This window comes from Ahaetulla prasina, chromosome 1, assembly GCF_028640845.1.
Source record: "Ahaetulla prasina isolate Xishuangbanna chromosome 1, ASM2864084v1, whole genome shotgun sequence".
Lineage (NCBI taxonomy): Eukaryota > Metazoa > Chordata > Lepidosauria > Squamata > Colubridae > Ahaetulla > Ahaetulla prasina.
The window spans coordinates 19,091,128-19,118,644 of NC_080539.1; positions in this window are offsets into that span (position 1 = coordinate 19,091,128).

Genomic DNA, 27,517 nt, shown 5'->3' on the forward strand with positions numbered 1-27,517 from the left:
GGGTGGGAATGGAGATTTTGCAATATCCTTCCCCTGGAGTGGGGTGGGAATGGAGATTTTGCAGTATCTTTCCCCTGCCACGCCCACCAAGCCACACCCACAGAAACGGTAGTAAAAAAAACTGGATTTCACCACTTGACAGAAAAACAGTTGGAAGGGACCTTGGAGGTCTTCTAGTCCAACCCCCTGCTCAGGCAGAAAACCCTGTACTATTTCAGACAAGTGGTTGTCCAATCTCTTAAAAACTTCCAGTATTGGAGCATTCACAACTTCTGAAGGCAGGTTGTTCATATGTACAAATTAAACAGATCTTGCCCCCAAATAATAATAATAATAATAATAATAATAATAATTATTATTATTATTATTATTATTATTATTATTATTATTATTATTATTATTATTATTATTATTATTATTTATTTAAATTTCTAGACCGCCCTTCTCCCGAAGACTCAGGGCGGTTTACAGCCATATAAAAAAACAACATTACAAACATTAAGATAATTTAAAATGAAATATTTAAATTTAGGCTAACTCCATTTAAAAAACCCATTTAAAATTCCCAATTAAAACTATCAGGCCAGTCCTGCGCGATGAATGAACCATGTTTTCAGCTTGCGTCAAAAAGTCCGGAGATCAGGGACTTGGCGGATACCTGGTGGTAGTTCGTTCCAGATAGTTGGAGCCCCCACAGAGAAGGCCCTCCCCCTTGGGGTCGCCAGTCGACATTGTCTAGCCGACGGCACCCCGAGGAGGCCCACTCTGTGGGAGCGCACTGGTCGCTGGGAGGCCATCGGACGCAGTAGGCAGTCCCGTAAATACCCAGGTCCCATGCCATGAAGCGCTTTAAAGGTGGTAACCAATACCTTGAATTGCACCCGGAAGATCACCGGAAGCCAGTGCAGCCTACGCAGGAGTGGTGTTATATGGGAGCCTCGACTTGCTCCCTCTATCACCTGCGCAGCTGCATTCTGGACCAGTTGAAGCCTCCGGGTGCTCTTCAAGGGGAGCCCCAGGTAGAGAGCATTACAGTAGTCCAGATGGGAGGTAACAAGGGCATGAGTGACCGTGCATAGGGCATCCCGGTATAAGAAGGGACGCAACTGGCGAATCAGGCAAAATTAGCAACATTACTTGTGTTCTGTCGCACTGCCATGAGGTGCTCAAGCGTACACTGATGAGGGCACAAAGAGAAGGTATCGGGTGAAATGCTCCCAGTTCGGACCAGATCGCCCGATCCTGCAGCGATGGCAGCAGGTGGTTCGGAGAACCTCCCCCCCACCCATGCCCAGCTGAGCCACGCAATCATCAGAGGTTGTTGTTGTTGTTTTTTTACTTTTAAAAGCATTTTTTTTTCTTTTTTAAAAAACTTCCAGTGTTGGAGCATTCACAACTTCTGGATGCAAGTTGTTCCACTGATTAATTGTTCTAATGAGATTTGTACTTATGACCACCAGGTTCACTTAACGACTTCTGTAAAAATATGGTCTGAAGGCCTCAACCAGCCCTTTAGAATAGAATAGAATAACAGAGTTGGAAGGGACCTTGGAGGTCTTCTAGTCTAACCCCCTGCTTAGGCAGGAAACCCTACACCACTTCAGACAAATGATTATCCAACATCTTCTTAAAAACTTCCAGTGTTGGAACATTCACAACTTCTGGAGGCAAGTTGTTCCACTGGTTAATTGTCAGGAAATTTCTCATTTGTTCTAAGTTGCTTGTCTCCTTGATTAGTTTTTCCACATTGCTTTTTGTCCTGCCCTCAGGTACTTTGGAGAATAGCTTGACTCCCTCTTCTTTGTGGTAGTCCCTGAGATATTGGAACACTGCTATCATGTCTCCCCTAGTCCTTCTTTTCATTAAAATAGACATACCCAGTTCCTGCAACTGTTCTTCATATGTTTTAGCCTCCAGTCCCCTAATCATCTTTATTGCTCTTCTCTGCACTTTTTCTGGAGTCTCCACATCTTTTTTACATCGTGGCGACCAAAACTGAATGCAATATTCCAAGTGTGGCCTTACGAAGGCATTATAAACTGGTATTAACACTTCACGTGATCTTGATTCTATTCCTATTTATGCAGCCTAGAACTGTGTTGGCTTTTTTGGCAGGTACTCCACACTGCTGGCTCATATCTAAATGGTTGTCCACTAGGACTCCAAGATCCCTCTCACAGTTATTACTATTGAGCGAGGTACCACATATACTGTACCTGTGCATTTTGTTTCTCTTGCCTAAATAAATGGGGGGTGGGAATGGGATGTGGGGGAAAATAATAGTGAGCAAGAGAGGCAGGAATGCAGAACCACCAATCAAAATAAAGAAGTGATTTACCCCACCGTCCATGGTTCCATAATGAACCAGCTGCTAATTCATGTTGATAAAATCATATTCATGAACTCTGCATTCTCCCCAGTCTATATTGCCTTCTTTTCTTAGTGTTTTGAATTGCCTGTTGGGTATTTCCATAAATGATTTTGGACTCAGGTTGCATATTGATTCGTCAGTAATTTAGCAAGCCTGCCTCACCTGTAACTTCCTAAAGAGCATTCAGCTTGGATGCTTCTAAAAGACTTCCCTCGCATTTGTTTCAGACCTAGGAAATTATTCCAAACACAGGAGACGGGACTAATTACAGAGTGCTCCAGATTGGATTAGTTACCAAAGGGTGATAAGAATAAATAGAGGGAAATAAAATGTATGGGTGGGTGGGACAAAATCTTCACTGCAGCTACTGGAAAGTATGAAAATACACACAAACCTGACATTCCTAAAGGAAGGTATGTTTTGAGTGGTTTGGGTTGCTCAGCAATTGCAGCATCTGAGACTGTACAAAGCCCAGTCTTTTCCTTCTGAAACATCACAGGAGTCATGGTTGCATACCTCACTAAATTGGGTTAAATTGAAGCATTCATCTATCCTTTGGATGCAGACTTGGATCAAATTGTAGTTTAAGACAGAGCAGTGTTTTTAAACTTCGGCAACCTTAAGAAGTGAGGACTTCAACTCCCAGAATAATGGCTGGGCAATTCTAGAAGATGAAGTCCTCACCTCTTAATGGTTGAGAAACGCTGAGACAGAGGCCTTGTCCTTTGTGTTTAAACCTATTAGCTCAACTTAACTTGGTCTCTGTTAATCATCTGTTTCCATAGAAAGAGTTACTCTGAAGCTAATCTCCGATCTCCAATGATAGAGATGGGAATCTATACAGATAGTTCTTGAGTTATGACCACAATTGAGCGCAATATTTATGTTGCTGAGTCATTTTATGACTTTTCTTGCCAGTTGTTAAGTTGAATCATTACATTTGTTAATAGCACTTAGGTTTGTATACTGCTTTACAGCCCCTCTCTAAGCAGTTTACAAAGTCAGTATATTTCCCTCCCCACCAACATTCTGGGTCCACATTTTACTGACCTCGGAAAGATGGAAGGTTGAGTCAACCTTGAGCCTGGTGACATTCCAACGGCCAAATTGCAGTCAGTTGGTAGTCAGCAGAAGTAGCCTGCAGTACTGCATTCTAACTACTGTGCCAGCACAGCTCAGCCACCGCAGCTCGCATGCGATAGATACCCTTCAGAACAGACTTCTGGCATTTGGGATATACAAGTAGTCCTCTATGTTGCTAAGCAAGACATTTGTTAAGTGAGTTTGGCCCCATTTCACAATATTTCTTACCACAGTTGTTAAGTTAATCACTGTGGTTGTTAAGTTAGCAACATGGTTAAGTGAAACTGGCTTTTCCATTGACTTTGCTTGTCAGAAGGTTGCAAAACTGATCACATAAACTCAGGTCACTGCAACCATCCTAAATACGAACCACTTGCCAAGTATCTGAATTTTGATAGAATAGAATAGAATAGAATAGAATAGAATAGAATAGAATAGAATAGAATAGAATTTTTTATTGGCCAAGTGTGATTGGACACACAAGGAATTAGTCTTGGTGCATATGCTCTCAGCATACATAAAAGAAAAGATACGTTCATCAAGGTACAACACTTACAACACAAATGATGGTCAATATATCAATATAAATCATAAGGATTGCCAGCAACAAAGTTACAGTCAAACAGTCATAAATGGAAAGAGATTGGTGATGGGAACGATGACAAGATTAATAGTAGTGCAGATTCAGTAAATAGTTTGACAGTGTTGAGGGAATTATTTGTTTAGCAGAGTGATGGCCTTTGGGAAAAAACTGTTCTTCTGTCTAATTGTTCTGGTGTGCAGTGCTCTATAGCGTTGTTTTGAGGGTAGGAGTTGAAACAGTTTATGTCCTGGATGTGAGGGATCAGATGACCGTGGGGATGCTTGCAATGGTTGTGTGAAAAATGGTCATAAGTCACTTTTTTCAGCGCAGTTGTAACTTTGAATGGTCACTAAATGAACTGTTGTAAATCGAGGACTACCTGTAACACCCATCTCATGGACATATTAGAGGAGAAGGAGGGACAACAGCAGAATAGGATAAACCCTCAATTGGCCACTACAAACCTCCTGGGGATTTGGGTTTTTTTACAGGACCATTACACCTACATATCCAACTAGGGTCAAAAGTCCAGCTTCCACAGAAGATAGCTGCCTTTCAAGAAATTGTAATGATTATGGATTTCTTCATCATCTGACCCTGGATCCACAAGAATTTATCAGTGATTACCCATGGCAAATTCTGCAAACGTGGCCAGCTTTCAACCCCTTGGTGTTTGCTGGCCCCTTTTTGCTCAGATTCCCAAATTCCAGTCAACCCATTCAAAAGCAAGTAACAGGTAGTCTCCAACTTACAGCCGTTTGTTTAGTGATCGCTCACAACAGCATTGAAAAAAGTTACTTATGAACATTTTTCACACTTATGACTGTTGCAGCACCCCCTACAGGGGATCCAAATTCAGACACTTGCCAACTGGCTCATATTTATGACCGTTACAGTATCCCAGGGTCATGTGATCACCTTTTGCGACCTTCTGACAAGTGAGATCAGTATGGAAGCCAGATTCAGTTAACAGCCATGTGACTAACTTAACAACCGCAGTGGTTCACATAACAATTGTGGCAAGAAAAACCGTAAAATGGAGCAAAATTTACTTAACAACAAATTTACTTACTTTACTTTGCTTAGCAAAGAAAATTTTGGGCTCAGTTGTGGTTGTAACTTGAGGAATACCTGTATGTATAACCTCAAGCTATTAGGTTTCTATCTTTGTTCACAATGCATTCACTATTACAGGTAAGGTAGTGGAAGAAAGAAATGGAAGCTGTTATCTGATGTCCAGACGGCTCCATAGATTCCACGGGAATCTAGATGTGTAACAGGCTATTCTTTCTATGAAACCGCACTCACTGCTGCAAGACCAATCCTAAGGAATCCATTCTCCAGGCAAGAGGATTTGGAGAATGATTCCTGCTTTCTGACACACTACCATCTTTCCCCAAAAATACGACCTACCCTGAAATCAAGCCCTAGTTGAGCCCCACCCACAGTCTGGTTCTATGAGGTGGGGCGAGGTGCAGGCATAAAAATCAAGCTAGGGTGGAGGTGGGAGGGGGAAGTACCCACTTACCTAATGACTGCTGCAACCTGCCCTCCAACGCCCCGACTTCTTCTGCAGCTGCTTGCAGCTGCTCATGTCCAGACGCCACGTGGCGCATAGCACCAGTACTGCAGCTCGCGGCAGGACCCCGCATGGGGTCATCGCACCGGTGCTGCCGCTTGCTCATGCGCGCAACAGCACCACTAGCCACACGACATCTGGCCGCAAGCGACTGCAAGCAGCCTCAGAAGTCGGGCAGCGGCACAACAGAGGTCGGCGTGTGGGAGGCATGGCTGCAGTGGTCCTAAGGTAAGCAGGTAAGACATCCCCCGCAAATAAGATCTGGTACTTATTTTGGGGCAGAAAAGAAAATAAGACTGGGTCTTATTTTGGGGGAAACACGGTATGAAAGAGCTGAGAGGGCAGATCCATTTTTATTTTTATTTTTTTAACTCTCACCCTTATGTGTGGTCTGTGTCTTCCACAATCTTGGGTTCTCTACCAAAGGCATGTGAGTTTGAGGGTTCTGTGCAGGATCTTAGCTATTCTTAACGCTGCACTCTTCTGGACAGATGTCATTTCTGTGATCTGTTGGAGCACCTCTCTCAGGTTACGAGTCACAGCTCCGAGTGCTCCTTCTGGCACTGGGACCACTTTGGCCTTTATGTTCCACATAGAATAGAATAGAATAGAATAGAATAGAATAGAATAGAATAGAATAGAATAGAATAGAATAGAATTCTTTATTGGCCAAGTTTGATTGGACACACAAGGAATTTGTCTTGGTGCATATGCTCTCAGTGTACATAAAAAGACAAGAAACACTCATCAAGGATCATAAGGTACAACACTTAATGATAGTCATAGGGTACAAATAAGCAATCAAATCATACTAGGAAACAATCAACATCAATATAAATCATAAGGATACAAGCAACAAAGTTACAGTCACGTAGTCGTAAGAGGGAGCAGATGAGTGATAGGAACGATGAGAAGACTAATAGTAATAGTAATGCAGCCTTAGTGAATAGTTTGACAGTGTTGAGGGAATTATTTGTTTAGCAGAGTGATGCTGTTCAGGGGAAAACTGTTCTTTTGTCGTTTTGCGGGTAGAAGCTGAAACAATTTATGTCCAGGATGTGAAGGGTCTGTAAATATTTTCAGAGCCCTCTTTTTGACATCCTTTCCAGTTTCTCCTTTAGGTCTTAGTTCTTCTCCAGCTTCTCATACTCCTTCTTCCTGATGTTGCTGTCACTGGGCACTATATATTAGATTTTTTAAAAAACCAACAGAAATAAAAGCAAACAAGCAAAGAAAAAGAAAATAGAATGAAAAGGAAAGGTCAGATGTAGATTTTAATAATCATTTTATTAGATGTGTCACACTGAGACTTCGGAACAGATGTAAAGCAATATTCTTTCCTAAAAAAACAACAACCACCTTATACGGTTATCACCCCAAAAAACATTTTTAGAAGAGAAATGACAGTTAAACAAAAATGATTAATTTATGTTGAGGTACTGCTTTTCTCTCAAGCAGAATTTAAGTTAGAAACAAGAGGAGACTTGGAATCGGAAGGTTATATATGTTGTCATTGATTTTCCTTTGCCCAGCTAATGGAAAAATGTAAACTTGACAAGAACCATGATTTTGAAATTGGTAAGAAGGAATAAATTGTTAAGATGGAATTTGATGTGGAATTTTGTACAGATGGTGATCATATTATTGCTAAGATCCATAAACTCTTGCTGAAAATGGAAACAGGATGAACAAGTCAAACACTATATGATAAGATAGGGAAAAATAGTTGTAATATACTGTTGGACCAAGGGGGAAATATGTAAAAAGATTGGAATTTATATTGAACTATATAAATTTTTATAAAATGTTGTATCACTGGCATTAGACCACCAGATATATAACGTGTATGTGTACTTGTATAATGGAATTTCAAATATTTGTTGGAAATGTAACCATTCTGAAGGTACCAGCTATTCATCTTTGGTGGACATATAAGATAGCGAGAAAATATTGGGATACCAAATAATATTTTGATTCATATGATTTTAAAAGTAAATGTACAATTGAAACCAGAGGTTTTTCTTTTGGGATTAAGGGACAAACAGATTGAAAGATTTTATGAAACTTTGTGTTTATATACATTAACAGTGGCGAAATTTTTATATGCTCACCATACAAGAACAGTTTTTTCCCGAAGGCCATAATTCTGCTAAACAAATAATTCCCTCAACACTGTCAAACTATTTACTAAATCTGCACTACTATTAATCTTCTCATCGTTCCCACCACCCATCTTCTTCCACTTATGACTATATGACTGTAACTTTGTTGCTGGCAATCCTTATGATTTATATTGATATATTGACCATCATTTGTGTTGTAAATGTTGTGCCTTGATGAACGTATCTTTTCTTTTATGCACACTGAGAGCATATGCACCAAGACAAATTCCTTGTGTGTCCAATCACACTTGGCCAATAAAAAATTCTATTCTATTCTATTTAGAAATACCTACGTTAGAAGAATCTATGGTTAAACTGACAGAATTGGGCGAGATGGCAGAATTGAACACTTTGATTAAAGAATAGACCTTGACCAGTTTTAATTATACTTGGACTTTTTTGTGAGAAAGAGAGGGAAATAAAACTTTGTTTCTGGGATTTGATGATTAGAATTACATGGGATTATAGAATAGCAATAGCACTTAGACTTATATACCGCTTCATAGTGGTTTACAGCACTAAGTGGTTTATAGAGTCAGCCTATTGCCCCCAACAATCTGGATCCTGATTTTACCCACCTCAGAAGGTTGGAAGGCTGAGTCAACCTTGAGCCGGTCAGAACTCCTGGCAGTGGGCAGAATAAGAGTGCAATACTGCATTCTAACCACCGGGCCACCATGGCTTTTACAGAAGTATTATAAAAGTTGGATGTATTTTTTTTAATCTGTCACAATGCCAAAGTCATTTTCTTTCTTTACTTTTCTTTCTTTACTTTTTCTTTTCTTTTTTTCTTTCTTTGCCTTTATCTTGCTTTTTGTCTCACAGGGCAGATCCATTTTTGACCACCTGCTGCTTGACTGTCATTAGGAAGGAGAAACAATTGTCTTTGTTTCTTATTTTATTTATCAAATTTGCATACCATGACAATCGAATCCTGACAGTAAGCACTCTAAAACATAAAAGCAGGGAAAGGAAACAACAGTGAACAGCCTCAAGTCATACAGTATTTGTGCCAAAATTGAATCCATCAAACCAACAGCACTCACTTTCTAAGTCCTCCAAAGTTCTCCAGAACAATTCAGAGGCATCCACTGGGATAAACCAAAAAGTCAGGATGGCAGTCACAGCTGCACAATTGAAGTCCCTCCCTTTTTCTACATGCATCAATGTCACACATACTGACAAAGGCTTTGCAAAGTCCGGGCTACCATCTTCAGGTTTGTTTGGACCCCTCTCTTCAGATTTGTTGTTAGTTGCGAAGTCGTGTCTGCCCCTTCGTGACCCCATGGACAACGTTCCTCCAGGCCTTCCTATCCTCTACCACCCTCTGGAGTCCATTTAAGATCATGCCTACTGCTTCAGTGACTCCATCCAGCCCACTCGTTCTCTGCCGTCCCTTTCTTCTTTTGCCCTCAATTTTATTTATTTATTTATTTATTTATTATTTAAATTTGTATACCGCCCTTCTCCCGAAGGACTCAGGGCGGTTCACAGCCAAGTAAAAAAATTTTTCCCCAGCTCCTCTTCAGTGAGTCCTTCCTTCTCATTAGGTGGCCAAAGTATTTCAGTTTCATCTTCAGGATCTGGCCTTCTAAAGAGCAGTCAGGGTTGATCTCCTCTAGGACTGACCGGTTTGATTGCCTTGCAGTCCAAGGGACTCGCAGGAGTCTTCTCCAGCACCAGAGTTCAAAGGCCTCAATTCTTTGGCGCTCAGCCTTTCTTATGGTCCAACTTTCACAGCCATACTTTGCAACTGGGAAAGCCATCGCCTTGAGTATAAGCACTTTTGTTGGCAGGGTCATGTCTCTGCTTTTTAGTATGCTTTCTAGATTTGCCATAGCTTTCCTCCCCAGGAGAAAGCGTCTTTTAATTTCTTGGCTGCAGTCCCCATCTGCGGTGATCTTGGAGCCCAGGAAAATAAAATCTGTCACTACCTCCATTTCTTCCCCATCTATCTGCCAGGAATGGAGAGGACCAGATGCCATTATCTTAGTTTTCTTAATGTTGAGTTTCAAGCCAACTTTTGCACTCTCCTCCTTCACCCACATATTCAATCAGCTTTTAGCAAGCCTTCCTTAGAGAAGATTATGAACAAAATAGGCAATGCACTATCAAATCCTGTTCCTGTCAGTAGTGGCGTTCCCCAAGGCAGTATTCTTGGACCAACACTCTTCATATTATACATTAATGATCTCTGTGACTATTCATTATTCATTTATTTATTAAATTTATATTCCGCTCACCTTGATATGCGAGGTGACTTTTCATTTCCCCTTTATGTTTCTCTTATTTTTGCAGTCGTCGAACGGTTCTCAGTTCTAAAACTCTTTAATGTAACAATTAAAAGCCTGCTCATCAGGATTTACTATCTTGCTTATTAGATTTCACCCTAAATGATCTATTGGTTCTATTGAGATTTTGTGTCCCACCATCATAAGGACTAGAAACTTGTTACGTTTCTTTAAATTCAGGTTCTCAAGAGACTGAGACTCCTGTGTAGAACCCTAATCTCCACAGCTGTTTATTCTTGGTGCGATTGTTCTATCCAATAAAACATGTTTACTTTTCCCCCTTCTTTCTTTCCCTTGTCACTATAATTAGAAATCATGCAGTTTCTGGTGCTATTTTGAAGCTCATTAGCCATGTCATTTCTGTTCAGGTTCTGTTCTATTTCTAATCTCTTTGTTCCTGCTGTTGGGGAAATGAACTGCATCAGAAATGATGTTTATGATGGTGTAATCTCATTATTTTTATATCAACATACATGCACACTTATCCCAAGCCAATTTCCTGATTGTTACAAAATAAACAATACCATAAGGCACCATCATATCAGCCCATTTGGGATTAACCCCCCCCTTTTTTTAATGGACTATATCTGCTTCTTGAGATGTCTTTATATTCTTCCAGAGCCAATAATGGATGAGAAAAAGAAGCATTTTTTTTCCAATTGTTTTCCTTTTATTTGTTCACCCTCCATTTTTAAATTTAGTAAGAACTTATATACCTTCTTCATTAGTTTTTCATCAGAGTTCAACACTGTCTTATCAAAGAATGTTTGTCCTTGATAAAAACCATACTTTTTTCATTTCTATATCGTATCTAAATTGTATTGTAAATTGAAGCTTCCATGATAGTATAATGCCCTGGTCTTCAAGCTTGATTTTAGTTTCCTTTCAGTGTCCAAAATGTCTTTATATATATCACCATTTTTTTCAAACTTCCCCAGATTTGGGTATGTGAAGGCTTCCATCATTGAGAGCCACGATTGTTTTGAAGATCTAAAAATATGTTCAACTAGACCAGCGGTTCTCAACCTGTGGGTCGGGACCCCATTGGGGATTGAATGACGATTTGCCAGGGGTCGCCTAAGACCATCGAAAATATGGGAAGTATACTTGCGAGTCGAAGAATCGCGCTCCAATGGTTGACTCCACAAGCCAGTTGCAGGCTCTTCAAATCGCTAGCCAAATTCGGCTTCAGGCACGATGAATTAAAAAAGAGAGAAATCTTTGTTCTGATGTCTCCCGCTCAAGCCAGCTGCAATCACTCCCAATCGCTAGCCTAATCTGGCTTCAGGCGCCATAAACTTAATAGGGGAGGAGTCTCTGCTTTAATGCCTCTGTCCTCAAGGCAATCGCAAGCAGTTCAGATCGTTAGCCAATATGGCTTCAGGTGCGATAAATTCAAAATGAAAATAATTTTATGGTTGGGGTTGCCACATCGTGGGGAATTGTATTAAAGGGGTCGCAGCACTATAAAGGTTGAGAACCACTGAACTAGACGGCAAGGCAATCAAACCGGTCAGTCCTAGAGGAGATCAACCCTGACTGCTCTTTAGAAGGCCAGATCTTGAAGATGAAACTCAAATACTTTGGCCACCTAATGAGAAGGAAGGACTCATTGGAGAAGAGCCTAATGCTGGGAAAGATTGAGGGCAAAAGAAGAACGAGACATCAGAGAATGAGGTGGCTGAATGGAGTCACTAAAGCAGTCAGCATGAGATTAAATGGACTCTGGGGGATGGTAGAGGACAGGAAGGTCTGGAGGAACATTATCCATGGGGTTTCAATGGGTCGGACATGACTTCGCAACTAACAAGAACAACAACAGACTCAGTTCTAGTTTTAATTGAGTACAACATGATTATTTTCTCCAAAATTTTTACACTTTCCCATTTGCTCAACTAAATCTTCTTCACCAGCAGCATCAAGTCAAGGGTAGCTGATCCGTCCTCTGCCTCCCTCTGAAGGGAAAAGTTATTAGCAAGATAAATCAGGCATTTTCTGGAAGGCGAGTGCTTGTTTATTCCTCAGCAGATGTCAGGATAATTAAACCTCTCTCCCTTCCTATTGCAATGATCTCATGCCTCTCTGGAAGATCTGCGATTTGGTTTTAGAAAATACAAACTACATCGAGTCTTTGCTTGTTCAGGCAAGAGTTGACACCAAGAACAGCACAGGTAGTCCTCAACTTACAACAGTTTGTTTAGTGACCATTCGAAGTTACAATGGCACTGAAAAAAAATGACCAGAGGTGGTATTCAGCTGGTTCGCACCAGTTTGGGTGAACCGGTAGCAGCTATCGCGGGTGGGCCTGCCCACACACCCCGGCTCCAAGTCTTGCTATTTAGGCACGTTTTTGAGGCTGGGTGCATGCGCGGAAGGCACGCATGTGTGGACAGTGTGAGCGTGTGTGAAGCGAGCGTGTGCGGCGAACCGGTGGTAAAGATAAATGAAACCCATCCCTGCTTCACACTTACGATCGTTGCAGAATCCCCAATGGACATGGAATTTACATTTGGATGCTTGAGAACCAACTCACATTTATGACTGTTGCTGTATCCTGGAATCATTTTGCAACCTTCAGACAAGCAATGTCAATGGGGAAACCAGATTCACTTAACAACGGTGTTGCTAATTTGAGATCTGCAGTGACTCACTTAACAAATGCGGCAAGAAAAGTCATAAAATGGGATGAAACCACAAATTTCTCACTTAACAACATGAATGTTGGGCACAATGGTGGTCGTAAGTTGAGGACTACCTGCATTTCCCCTCATTGTTCTGTATATATTAAACTGCAGGTAGTCCTCGATTTACAATCATTTGTTTAGTGACTGTACATTAAGGACTACCTGTACCAGAGGTGGGTTTCAGCAGGTTCTGACCAGTTCTGGAGAACCGGTAGCGGAAATTTTGAGTAGTTCGGAGAACCGGTAGTGAAAATTCTGATTGGCCCCACCCACATCTAGTCTCTGCCTCCCAAGTTCCAGCTGATCAGGAGGAAATGGGGATTTTGCAGTAACCTTCTCCTGCCATGCCCACCAAGCCACACCCACAGAACCGGTAGTAAAAAAATTTGACGTGTACTGTTTTGCCATCTGTTAAATGCTCGACATGAACGGAGTGGCTTCTAAGCCTAATCAAATGCGTACAAATAAATACAGTTACTGTGTTCGTTTAACCAATTTACCTGCTCTTTCCCATTTCAAGAAACATATCTCAGAATCGTAGCATTATTAATTAAGAGCATCAATAGGCCTTCTACCTGGCCACTCCACAAAATAAAAACTCTTCTTGAAACTGCTGAATGACTATTGTGAAAGGGGTGTAAGCCTGACCTCAGGAATGCCTAAACGATAAAGAGCAGAGATGTCAAACTCAAGGCCCGTGGGCCAAATCCATCCCGCAGGGTGCTTAGATTTGGCCCATGAGGCCACCCTGGAAACAGCGAAGCACTGGCCCAGGGTGTCTCTGCCAATGAAAATGTAGCACTGGCAGAGTCCTGCAGGAGGCCTTTGCAGCCAAAATCAGAGATGGGGACACTGCAAAATTCTGTTTTCGCTGGCAGAGGGCTGCAGGAGGCTGTCGCGACATGAGTGACATTGAGCTGACCACACCCACCCTGGCCACACCCACCCACCTACCGAGATCAAACACAACCCTGATGCAATGCTCAATGAAATTAAGTTTGACATCCCTGGTTAAGAGGGTCAGAAAATATTACTCGGTCCTCTGAAAGAGGGAAGCATAAGGAAAAAATAATAATCACAGCTTGATTTTCTTTGCAATAAGGTGGAGTTTATACCAAAGAAACTGAAGACATCATGAGTTCCCTTCTTGTGTGAACCATGATATGCGAGTAAAGGTTGGAAGAATCAGGATAGGAATAATTTCATGCTTTGGCATGTAGGTGTTGGAGAAGCCTCCTGAGAATAACACGAAGAGCCACGAAAACAAATAAATGGATGACAGATCAAATCAATCCAAAGTTCTCATTTAAGACATAAATGACTAGGCTCAAATGATCCAACTTAGGTCACATTATCCCATCTCTCTGGAGATGACTCTGATGCTGGGAGAGGCGGAAGGAAGGAGATGAAAGGGAGAAGGAGAAGACAACCAGGCCCAAGTACATCCGTTTTTGGACTGGATACAGTGGCAATGGGTACATCAATGGAAGACCCAAAAGACCAGGTTAGAAAAAGAGCATCATGGGGAAAAATCTATCTACATGACAGGTAAGATTTTTTTTAAAAAAAATGACTTGATGGCACATAAATAAGATGAAGTAAAGGGGAACTCGGACAGGCTTTCAAGACCATGAATCTACCCTACAACAATAAAAAGCATTCCCAATATTTGTTGTGCCTAACAGAATACCAGAGTTGAGAGAAACCTTGGAGGTCTTCTAGTTCAACCCGCTGCTCAAGCAGGAGATCCTATACCATTTCAGGCAAATAGCTGTCCAGTAACTTCTTGAAAACCTCCAGTGTTGGAGTACCCACAGCTCCTGGAGGCAAACTATTCCACTGATTAATTGTTCTCACTGTCAGGAAATTTCTCCTTAGTTCTGCATTGGTTCTCTCCTTGATTAATTTCCATCCATTACTTCTTCTCCTGCCTTCAGGTGCTTTGGAGAATAGCTGGACTCCCTCTTCTTTGTGGCAGCCCCTGAAATATTGGAACACTGCTATCATGTCACCCCTAGTTCTTCTTTTGATCAAACTAAACATCCCCAATTCCAGCAACTGTTCTTCATATGTTTTAGCCTCCAGCCAGAATGGCTGGAGCTCCAGAATGGGCTCCAGCCTGCTTTGATGGGCTGACACCCTGCTTTCTGTCTCTTTGTCTATCTGCCTATCTGTCCATCTGTGTCTGTGTCTGTGCATGTGTGGATTGATCACTTGAAAAGAGACCCCCATTACATGCAGGTATTTTTTTTTAATCAGCTGTCTGCCTCCACACATATTCTTTCATCCGCCTGGCACCTGGTGCAGAATGATTTGTCAGTTTCCCAGGAAATGAACGTTTCTTCCAGTGGTGGAATTCATTTTTTTTTACTACCGGTTCTGTGGACGTGGCTTGGAGGGCGTGGCAGGGTAAGGATACTGCAAAATCCCCATTCCCTCCCCACTCCAGGGGGAAGGATATTGCAAAATCTCCATTGCCACCCCACTCTGAGGCCCACCAGAGCTGGTATTTGCCGGTTCTCCGAACTGCTCAAAATTTCCACTACTGGTTCTCCAGAACCTGTCAGGACCTGCTGAATAGCACCCCTGGTTTCTTCCCAGACCAAAGTAGCATAATAGCAAAAGGGGAGTTAGCAAAATACAAATAAATAAATAAATAAATAAATAAATAAATAAATAAATAAATAAATAAATAAATAAACCAACCAACCAACCAACCAACCAACCAACCAAAAAAAGACCCATTTCAGCACAGCTAAGATTGAATAGCATTGGTCAGCACAAGACAGGTGACTGGGTAAGTACCTCTTTTTTGCCCCTGCTGGGTGAGTTGAGGAAAAGCTATACGAGCAGAAGAAAGGTCAGAAGCTGAGGGAAATGGAAACTACTTAAAGTTAAATGCCAGAGTGTCATTTCAGCAGGCTAATGAAAATCAGCAATCCATGCCTAGAGATGCTATTGGGCATAGAGTTTACCCTTTTCACCTTTGTCTAAAACAGCACTGTGAACTTTTTTTAAGCCAAGGGCTGCAGTTGGCTTTCAGGAGGCTTCTCAGAGGCTGCTTCCAAAACGTAGGCCAGGCCAGGACAAAAAAATATATATGGAATTCTCCATAGCTTCTGAGAATAGACAAGAGCCAAGAGCTATCCAGAAGGAGATCCATATTCAAAGCAAGGAGAAAATTCTTGACTGTGAGAGCTATTAAGCAATAGAATAGCTTGGTCCATGGAGCCATGGGACCTCTACCCTAGACAGAAGTCTGGCCTAGAAGACCATCAATGTTCTCCCAATGCCATAATTCTATATTCTAAAAAGCAGGTCAATTGGTTTAAAATATATTTATAATTAACCCCAAAAGTGCTTTTTCAAGTGGCAACTGGACTTTCTGGGGGTTTTTTGGAAGATGTTTCACTTCTCATCCTAGAAACTTCTTCAGCTCTTCTTGAATGTGAAGCTAAACATCTTCAAAGAAAAACCAGAAAGTCCAATTGCCTCTTGAAAAAGCACCTTTGGGACAACCATGACCTGGATGACTGAGAATCTCCATAGGCATTTATAATTAACATTACACTAAATTAATTTGAGCTAGATATGATACTTGTCTGTGCATTTCATAATCTCCCTTCTATCACATTAAAATGAAATTGGAGGACATTTGGAGAGTTGGAAAGCATCCGGAGGCAAAAAGACCAGATAATAAAGATGTTGAGGTCAAAGCAAGAGTTTAGATCAAATCAGGACCTTGGACAGCTACAAGTGGAATTTACATTGTGGATTCAGACCAAAAGCGCAGCAGGCTCTAATGTAGCATCGATGGAGGTCTAGATTTCTATCTTATCATCTAACGGAAAGTCCTCAGGTCAGGCATGAGAAGATCAAATAGAACAATGCATGGTTTATGTTAAAAATTGAAGTTTGGTCCTTCAAAATACTTTGGGTAACAATTCCCTAATTCTGTATCTTTGGCTATTGCACAGGTAGTCCTCGACTTACAACAGTTCATTTAGTCCATTCAAAGTTACAACAGCACTGAAAAAAAGTGACTTACATCCATTTTTCACACTCAAGACCATTGCAGCATCCCCATGGTCACATGATCCAAATTTAGACACTTGGCAACTGATTCATATTTATGATGGTTGCAGTGTCCCAGGGTCACGTGATCCCCTCTTCCGATTCTCAGAAAGTCAATGGGGAAGCCCGAATCAGTTAACAATCACGTTACTAACTTAAGAACTGCAGGGATTCACTTAACAATTGCGGCAAGAAAGGTCGTAAAATGGGGCAAAACTCACTTAACAAACGTCTCACTTAGCAACCAAAATTTGGAGCTCAGTTGTGGTTGTACGTCGAGGACTACCTGTATTGCTGGGGCTGATAATAGCCCAAAATAACTGAAAGAGACCAGGTTACCTTCTTCTGGTCTGTGCTTGGAACTCATTGCTTCTCTACTCCATCACCTCTTTAATGTCTATGGACAAAGCCTATGTAAATATGGCCTTCAGGTTCAAATTCATCTTATCTAGTGGGGGGGAAAATCCATACAGTAGTTCTTTTTTTTCCATGTTTTATTTATATAACATTCAATTTCCATCAGTGTGTGATCTGGGTACAGTTATTTTTAAATAATCATAATCCACATATTTGTTGTAGTATTCATCACAATAATATTAATAAAGTAATAATATAATAATACTTAACATCATCTTCTTTAACAACTCTCCACATTAACATTTCCTCTTTTTATGTCTCCTCCTTTCTAACTTCTGTTTCTATTGTCTAGCCATTGATAAAATACATCCCATATCAAAAAATATTCAGTTTCTTCTTTATCCTTAATAGTGAGCATTAATCTATCCTTTTCTGCGCATTCTAATATTTTCTTAATTACATTCCCCTCTGATGGAATCTCATCTTATTTCTAATTACTGTGCAAATACAATTCTAGTTGCGGTTAGTATATGCAAAACCAGTTATATAGTCTTTTTATCATATTTTTCCGGTAGCACGCCCAACAAAAATATCTCTGGTTTCAAGTCTATGTGTTGTTTTGTCTTTTTTTTCCAACCAGGTATGTATTTTCGTTCAATATTTTTTAGCTTTTGGGCTTGTCCTCCACATATCTCATCGTTCCTGTTGCCCACCTCCTCCCACTTGTGACTGCGTGACTGTAACTTTGTTGTTTGTATCCTTGAGATTTATATTGATATTGATTGTTTCCTAGTATGATTTGGTTGCTTATTGTACCATATGACTGTCACTGGGTGTTGTGCCCTGTGATTCTTGATGAGTATATCTTGTCTTTTATGTTTCCTCCTTTCTAACTTCTGTTTCTATTGTCTAGCCATTGATAAAATGCATCCCATATCAAAAAAATATTCAGTGTTTTCTTTATCCTTAATAGTGAGTGTTAATCTATCCATTTCTGCGCATTCTAATATTTTCTTAATTGCCTTCTCCTCTTGACGGAATCTCATCGTTTTTCCATTGCTGTGCAAATACAATTCTAGTTGCGGTTAGTATATGTAAAACCAGATACATAGTCCCTTTATCATATTTTTCCGGTAGCACGCCCAACAAAAATATCTCTGGTTTCAAGTCTATGTGTTGTTTTGTCTTTTTTTTCCAACCAGGTATGTATTTTCGTTCAATATTTTTTAGCTTTTGGGCTTGTCCTCCACATATCTCATCGTTCCTGTTGCCCACCTCCTCCCACTTGTGACTGCGTGACTGTAACTTTGTTGTTTGTATCCTTGAGATTTATATTGATATTGATTGTTTCCTAGTATGATTTGGTTGCTTATTGTACCATATGACTGTCACTGGGTGTTGTGCCCTGTGATTCTTGATGAGTATATCTTGTCTTTTTATGTACACTGAGAGCCTATGCACCAAAGACAAATTCCTTGTCTGTCCAATCACACTTGGCCAATAAAGAGTTCTATTCTATTCTGTTCTGTTCTGTTCTGCCCTGTCCTGTCCTGCCCTGCCCTGTCCTGTCCTGTCCTATCCTATCTGGTAGTATGAACTGTATGGAAAAAATCCATACAGTAGTTCTGATTTTTTTTCTAATGAACATTATCTGCCTTCTACCCTGGTGGCATTTGTTTATTTGTTGTCTTCTAGAGTAGGCAGACATGATCCAAAGATTTGAGCTTTCTTCTCTTTACATCCGAGGTTCTCAGCCTTAGGACAACTGGGGCCAGTGTTTATACTGACAACAAATGAATACAGGATTAAAATGCAATTGTCAAGAATTGATAGCCTTGCTACATAATCTCAAGAATTACAAACAGACATTAAGACACACTTTTAATTGCTGGTGTTACTTAAGGAAGATATCAACAAAGCCGTCTTAGCTGAGGTTTAGACAGGTATGGGAGTCTTTCAGGAACGTAAGATTTATGAAGAATAGTCTAAGGGTTTGCTGGAAGGGTTGCGAATAAGAGACTCTCCAAAGCAGGGGTCTCCAATCTTGGCAACTTTAAGACCTGTGGACTTCAACTCCCAGAGTTCCTCAAAGCTGGCTGAGGAACTCTGGGAGTTGAAGTCCACAAGTCTTAAAATTGCCAAGGTTGGAGACCCCTGCTCCAAAGTGAGCATCCAAAACACTATTAACGTCCAGTCTTTCTCAGCTTTTCCTCTTCTCAGTCTTTGTCTCCTCTTTTAAAGGTGATGGTGAATTTTTCCCCCCTCTTCTAATTAGACAATATTATGATGCTCCAGTTTGTTAACCTTTGTGCACACATCTTTTTAATTACAGCAGATGTTGGATGTATAGTCTTTATTTAGCAACAGCAATTAAACAGTTCAATAGCTAACTGAAAGGAACAGAAAAAAAAGGGGGGGAGGAAACTTTATTCTTTCTTGAAAAGGTGGCTGCATTCCCAGGTACATTCACTTATATGTTCCAGATCAAGGGAAGGATGAGGAATTTATGCAGGTTTCAGAACTCCATCTCCCCACCGGCATGACTGGAGAAATGAAAAAGGCATTTTTGTAGATTTAAGAGGCATTTCTATGGAGGATCATACAGAGAAGTCCTTTGTGGAATTCATAAAGGCTGGATTTGATGCGAGATTATAACAGGCTTAACCTGGTTTCTGAATTAACTTGTTTTGTGAGCTTGCACAATACACTGAACTATAAACTAGTCCAATGAGCTGGATTGTCATAATACTCTGAGCCATTATTCAGGGGCTAAGTCTTTAATTGACTTAGCTAAGCTCTTGGGTGAACATAGTGGTGCACCCATTATTTCAAGCAATTTCTTCCAACGCATTGTCTTTACAAATCAATTTATTTGCAGATGACTTTTTGCCTACAAAATACAGGTTTGTGTTACTACTCCATCTTATTGCTCTAACTATTGCTCTAGTTGCTCTAACATCTGTAGTCATGAAAACCTTTGAAAGGCTAGTGCTTTCCTACCTGAAATCCATCACGGATCCGCTGTTAGACCCCTTGCAATTTGCATACCGAGCAAATAGATCAACAGATGATGCTGTTAATATGGCTCTGCACTACATCCTACAACTTCTTGAGTCTCCAAAGACCTATGCAAGGGTCCTTTTTGTAGACTTTAGTTCAGCATTCAATACCATCATTCCAGACATTCTTCTAACTAAGCTAAACCAGCTACAGGTACCGGAACAGACTTGTAAGTGGATCACAAGCTTCCTAACAAACAGGAAGCAGCAGGTGAAGCTAAGCAAGATCACATCAAATACCTGTACAATTAGCACAGGGGCCCCCCAAGGCTGTGTGCTCTCCCCACTTCTCTTCTCTCTGTATACCAATGACTGCATCTCCAATGATCCATTTGTTAAGCTACTGAAGTTCGCAGATGACACAACAGTGATTGGTCTCATTCGAGACAATGACGAATCCGCATATAGACGAGAGGTCGAACGACTAGCCTTGTGGTGCAACCAAAACAATCTGGAACTGAACACACTCAAAACCGTAGAAATGGTGGTAGACTTTAGGAAAATCCCTTCCATACTTCCACCTCCCACAATACTTGACAACACAGTATCAACAGTAGAAACCTTCAAATTTCTGGGTTCTATCATATCGCAAGATCTAAAATGGACAGCTAACATCAAAAACATCATTAAAAAAGGACAACAAAGAATGTTCTTTCTGCACCAACTGAGTAAGCTCAAACTGCCCAAGGAGCTGCTGATCCAATTCTACAGAGGAATTATTGAGTCTGTCATTTGCACCTCTATAACTGTCTGGTTCGGTTCTGCAACCCAACAAGAAAAACACAGACTTCAGAGGATAATTAGAACTGCAGAAAAAATAATTGCTACCAACTTGCCTTCCATTGAGGACCTGTATACTGCACGAATCAAGAAGAGGGCCGTGAAAATATTTGCAGATCCCTCGCATCCTGGACATAAACTGTTTCAACTCCTACCCTCAAAACGACGCTATAGAGCACTGCACACCAGAACAACTAGACACAAGAACAGTTTTTTCCCGAAGGCCATCACTCTGCTAAACAAATAATTCCCTCAACACTGTCAGACTATTTACTGAATCTGCACTACTATTAATCGTTTCATAGTTCCCATCACCAATCTCTTTCCACTTATGACTGTATGACTATAACTTGTTGCTGGCAATCCTTATGATTTATATTGCTATATTGATCATCAATTGTGTTGTAAATGTTGTACCTTGATGAACGTATCTTTTCTTTTATGTACACTGAGAGCATATGCACCAAGACAAATTCCTTGTGTGTCCAATCACACTTGGCCAATAAAAATTCTATTCTATAAAAAAAATAAAATTCTATTATAAATGCTGTTTGTCCAGTGCTGGGGTGAGCAGTTAATTTTTCCAGGCAGGTCACATGAGAAAATGGGTCTGTTGTGGGCAGGGACAGTTAAAGATCACATGAAGTGTTAATACCTTGGTAAGGCCACACTTGGAATACTGTATTCAGTTTTGGTCGCCACGATGTAAAAAAGATGCTGAGACTCTAGAAAGAGTGCAGAGAAGAGCAACAAAGATGATTAGGGGACTGGAGGCTAAAACATATGAAGAACAATTGCAGGAACTGGGTATGTCTAGTTTAATGAAAAGAAGGACTAGGGGAGACATAATAGCAGTGTTCCAATATCTCAGGGGTTGCCACAAAGAAGAGGGAGTCAAACTATTCTCCAAAGCACCTGAGGGTAGGACAAGAAGCAATGGATGGAAACTAATCAAGGAGAGAAGCAACTTAGTACTAAGGAGAAATTTCCTGACAGTTAGAACAATTAATCAGTGGAACAACTTGCTTCCAGAAGTTGTGAATGTTCCAACACTGGAAGTTTTTAAGAAGATGTTGGATAACCATTTGTCTGAAATGGTGTAAGGTTTCCTGTCTAAGCAGGGGGTTGGACTAGAAGACCTCCAAGGTGTTGTGTCTCGTCCGATCTCACCACAGCCGGGGCCTTCTTATCTGCTTCCGAACACGGAGGAATTTCCTAGTATGCCTCCCGGCCCCAGCCCTGGCTCCATGCCCAGACAGGCTGAAGAGGAGGAAATACCTCCAGTCCCCAGCTCTGGCTCCATGCCCAGGCAAATGGAGCAACTAGACCCCTCCCCCTCCTCCACAGCATGTGAGCCTGAGGGAGGTCAATTGCCAACAGCTGCCAACTGGAGTGACCCTCGCGTCAGAAGACTTGATAGGCGGAGGCAACAGAAGGAAGGGAGGGGCAGGCCTGGATAAGTGCTGAGTCATGGAGCCACACCCCATGGCCTATATAAAGGATCTGCTTTCTGGCATTCTCTGAGTCAGGCAAAGTCTAAACGTATCTTGCTGAAGTCACTTTCTGGTCTCCTGCCTGCCCTGAGGACTTTGCTAGGACTTTGGCAGAGCTGCAGAGGCACGCCTGATTCGGATTTCCCTGACCCGGCTGTCAGCGGAGGAGTGGGACACGACACAAGGTCCCTTCCAACTCTTGTTATTCTATTCTATTCTAAAGGGCTGGTTGAGGCCTGTAGACCATAAAATGCTCAGGTCTGCTACAATGCATACTAGATTACAGATTAACACAGTTGAAAGGACCTTGTAGGTCATCTGGTCCAACCCCCCGCCCAAGCAGGAGACCCTACACCATTTCTGACAGATGGCAGGCCAGTCTCTTCTTGAAAGCCTCCAGTGATGAAGCTCCCAGAACTTCTGAAGGCAACTTTTGTTCCATGGGTTGATTGTTCTCACTGTCAGGAAATTTCCAGGTTGAATCTCTCCTACTAGTTCACATATATCAGAGGTGGCTGAGACTGAGGCAACTCTCAGAGGCTTTAATATGCTTCAAATGCTAATGATGCCATAGCAATCACTAAAGAAGATGGGTTCCAAATTCCGGGTCATTACATGGTCTCCTCCAGTATGATTCATTTCTAGGAAACAGGTACTTAGGATTCCATGCTTCTCTATGATGGAGGAGGCAGAATACACATAGTCCTTGACTTACGACCACAACTGAGCACATTTCTGTTCACATTTGACTTTGCTTGTCAGAAGGAGATGATATGACCCTGGAACAATGCAATCGTCATAAATATGAGCCAATCGCCAAACATCCAAATTTTGATCTGGTGACCATGGGGATGCTACAATGATTGTATGTGAGAAAAACGGTCATAAGTCACTTTTTTCCAATGCCGTTATAACTTCAAACAGCCACTAGATTCATAGTTTCAGGTTGAGGGCTACAGGTAGTCCTCAACATATGACCACAATTGAGCCCAAACCCTATGTTGTTTAGTGAGAAATTTGTTAAGTGAGTTTTGCCCCCATTTTACAACTTTTCTTGTCACATTCGTTAACTGAATCACTTTCAGTTGTTAAATTAGTCACACAGTTGTTAAGTGAATCTGGTTTCCCCATTGACTTTCCTGGTCAGAAGGTCGCAAAAGGGGACACTGCAACTATCATGAATGCGAGTCAGTGGTCAAGAATCTGAATATACCTAAATCAACCTGACCATGGGGATGCTGAAATGGTCATAAGGGTGAAAAATGGTCTTGTCACTTTTTTCAGTGCCATTGTAACTTATAATGGTCACTAAATGAACTGTTGTAAGTTGAGGACTGCCTGTACTTGCAATGCACTGATATTTTATCCTCCTTTTCTAAAATGGCTTCTTTCCATATTCTACCTGTCTAATCATCAAATCCATAAATCATAGGTTTTTTTTTCCTGTCTTCAGCAAAAGGTCCCCAAGTTTTTATTTTCCTATTCAAACCAGTCAATTTTGCTACATCTGCAAATTCTGTCATCTTCCCCAACTATTCCTGCTTTGTGGGTATTTCAGACTCTTATCATTTTTGGCCATACAGTAATCTCACCGCAGTTGCCATGCCCAAAAACAGTCATCCATAAGTCTTTTTTAGTTGTCTGTCCATTAATCCCAGCAAGAAAAGTTTTTATAGCTCTCAACATTTCTGATGGGAAGCCAACAGGCAAGAATTTGCGACAATATAGAATAGAATAGAATAGAATAGAATAGAATAGAATAGAATAGAATAGAATAGAATAGAATAGAATAGAATAGAATAGGATTTTTTTATTGGCCATGTGTTATTGGACACACAAGGACTTTATACATAAAGTATAAAGTATACTTTATGTATACTTTATCTCAGTATACATAAAAGAAAAGATACATTCATCAAGAATCATAAGGTACAACACAATGATAGTCATAAAGTACAAATAAGCAATCAGGAAACAATATCATTATAAATCATAAGGATGGAAGCAACAAAGTTACAGTCATATAATCATAAGTGGAAGGAGATGGGTGATGGGAACAATGAGAAGATTAATAGTAGCGCAGATTTAGTAAATAGTTTGACAGTGTTGAGGGAATTATTTGTTTAGCAGCGTGATGGTGTTCGGGTGTTCTTGTGTCTAGTTGTTCTGGTGTGCAGTGCTCTATAGTGTGGTTTTAAGGGTAGGAGTTGAAACAGTTTATGTCCAGAATGTGAGGTTTCTGTAAATATTTTCACAACCCTCTTTTTGACTCGTGCAGTATACAAGTCCTCAATGGAAGGCAGGTTGGTAGCCATTCAGTTCTAAATATCCTCTGAAGTCTGTGTCTGTCTTGTTGGGTATATTATATTACATTAGTATTATATATAATCCAATACATCAATGTAATATAATAGAATTTTGGCTGGTTTACTCCCATTGTAAAACACCACTGTGTTTCTGGCTCCCTCTCTTTGAAATAACCTCATCCTTGACAGCTTGAAAAAGGCATGTCGCTTTGTCTCCTTTCCATTTCTACCCAGATGTTAGCATATCAGTTATTCTACCCAAGGGAGAATATTATCCCCCTGTGAGAAAATTTCTGAAGTTCAGGGCAAACGGAGGAACTGTTATAAGTGCGTACCAATGGCACTAAACTTAATGTCCTTCAGCAGATCAGGTACAGCTGCATTTCCACAACATAATAAGTTTGATCTGTATTAACCTTGATTAGGGATTGGGTGACTAAGCAGGTGACATGAACCCAATTTGCTAAATCAGATCACTTTTCAGCGTAAATAGTACCAATAGATTAATTCAATAACCATTTTAGGGGCATTGGGTAAAAGAAGACATTCTATGATAATGGTAGGTCGAAATGACCTTGGGAGACAAGGGTAAGAGTTGCAGCTAAGGAAATGGTTGGATAAGAGGTGGAAGAGCCTACAAGGGACAAAAGGACCATGGCCAACATCTTAGAAGGGACCCTCCCTAGTTTCTTGCTTGTAAAGGTAAAGGGAGAGAAATGTTATCTTCAGATCAGGCAAGATTCAGTTAACGTAACCTTAGAATTGGTCTACCTCAGGGGTCTGCAAACTTGGCTCTTTTAAGACTTGTGGACCTCAATTCCCAGAGTTCCTCAGCCAGCTTTGCTGTAGTCTATAATTTTTCTGGAAATCCGTTCATACTCCTGCACCATTCAAAGGTGTTCATCCCAAAGTGCATTGCTAAATGTCTATGGAGATTCTCAATCATCCAGGTCATGGTTATCCCAAAGATGCTTTTTCAAGAGGCTTTCTGGTTTTTTTCTGGTTTTTTCTTTGATGACGTTTCACTTCTCATCTAAGAAGCTTCTTCAGTTCTGACTGGATGAGAAGCAAAACGTCTTCAAAGAATAGAATAGAATAGAATAGAATAGAATAGAATAGAATAGAATAGAATAGAATAGAATAGAATTTTATTCGCCAAGTGTGATTGGACACACAAGGAATTTGTCTTGGTGCATATGCTCTCAGTGTACATAAAAGAAAAGATACGTTCATCAAGGTACGACATTTACAACACAATTGATGGTCAATATATCAATATAAATCATAAGGATTGCCAGCAACAAGTTATAGACATACAGTCATAAGTGGAAAGAGATTGGTGATGGGAACTATGAAACGATTAATAGTAGTGCAGATTCAGTAAATAGTCTGACAGTGTTGATGGAATTATTTGTTTAGCAGAGTGATGGCCTTCGGGAAAAAACTGTTCTTGTGTCTAGTTGTTCTGGTGTGCAGTGCTCTATAGCGTCGTTTTGAGGGTAGGAGTTGAAACAGTTTATGTCCAGGATGCGAGTGATCTGCAAATATTTTAACGGCCCTCTTCTTGATTCGTGCAGTATACAGGTCCTCAATGGAAGGCAGGTTGGTAGCAATTATTTTTTCTGCAGTTCTAATTATCCTCTGAAGTCTGTGTTTTTCTTGTTGGGTTGCAGAGCCGAACCAGACAGTTATAGAGGTGCAAATGACCACCAGAAAGAAAAACCAGAAAGTCCAGTTGCCTCTTGAAAAAGCACCTTTGGGATAACCATGACCTGGATGACTGAGAATCTCCATAGACACCTATTATGGATAGTTTTACATAGTCCTCAAGGTATAACTGAGCCGGGCAATGACAATTCTAATTCATGTTGGTCATAAAGTGAGTTACTACATGAATGGATCCAATTTTTTGACATTTTTCATGGCAGTTGTTAAGCAAATGGGATGGTTGTTGAGTGAACCACCGTTGTTTGCTACGGGCCAAATTTTACCAGAAATTGGAAGTAAATGCCACTTTCTGACAAAATCATTATAAATCGTGATCATATAACTGTGGGGCACTGCAAATGGCCAGAAATGAGCCCCCAAAGCAGTCACATGACTGCAATGTAGAGGAGGAGGAGGCAACACCATAACTTCAAAATTGGCTCATAAGTTAACTTTTGGGAGGTTTGTCATAATTTCAAACATTGAGGACTACCCATACTTATTACGAACTGGGTTTTACTGATATCCTGTGAATATTTTAATGATGCCAGGCCTTCCTCCTCCTTCAGAAGGAGGACATACTGGCTGACCACATGATTGGGCTTAATGTGTTTTGCTTGATTTGTGTGTTGTGTGAGCGCAGCCAATTGTGGTGTCAGGCCTGGAAGCCATCTTTTTCATTGGATCTTTAGGCCTACCACATTTACTACTGTGGGAAATTGGGAAGGGGGATTGTATGGAGCCAGGATCATATGTAGTCATAATAACATTCCTTTCTCAGAGAGTCAAGGACATCTTTCCCTCCACCTGGAAGCATCTCCATTTGGGATGGTGCTTTGATTGGACCATATGATGGACATGTGGGTGTTGGGCAGAGGCTTGGACTTTCTTTTGGGTGGGGAAAACCTGGAAACTTTCAGATTCGGGTTTTCCCAGATGTGCCAATATGATATCTATAATAAAATGGATCTTTGAGGAACTTCAAGCC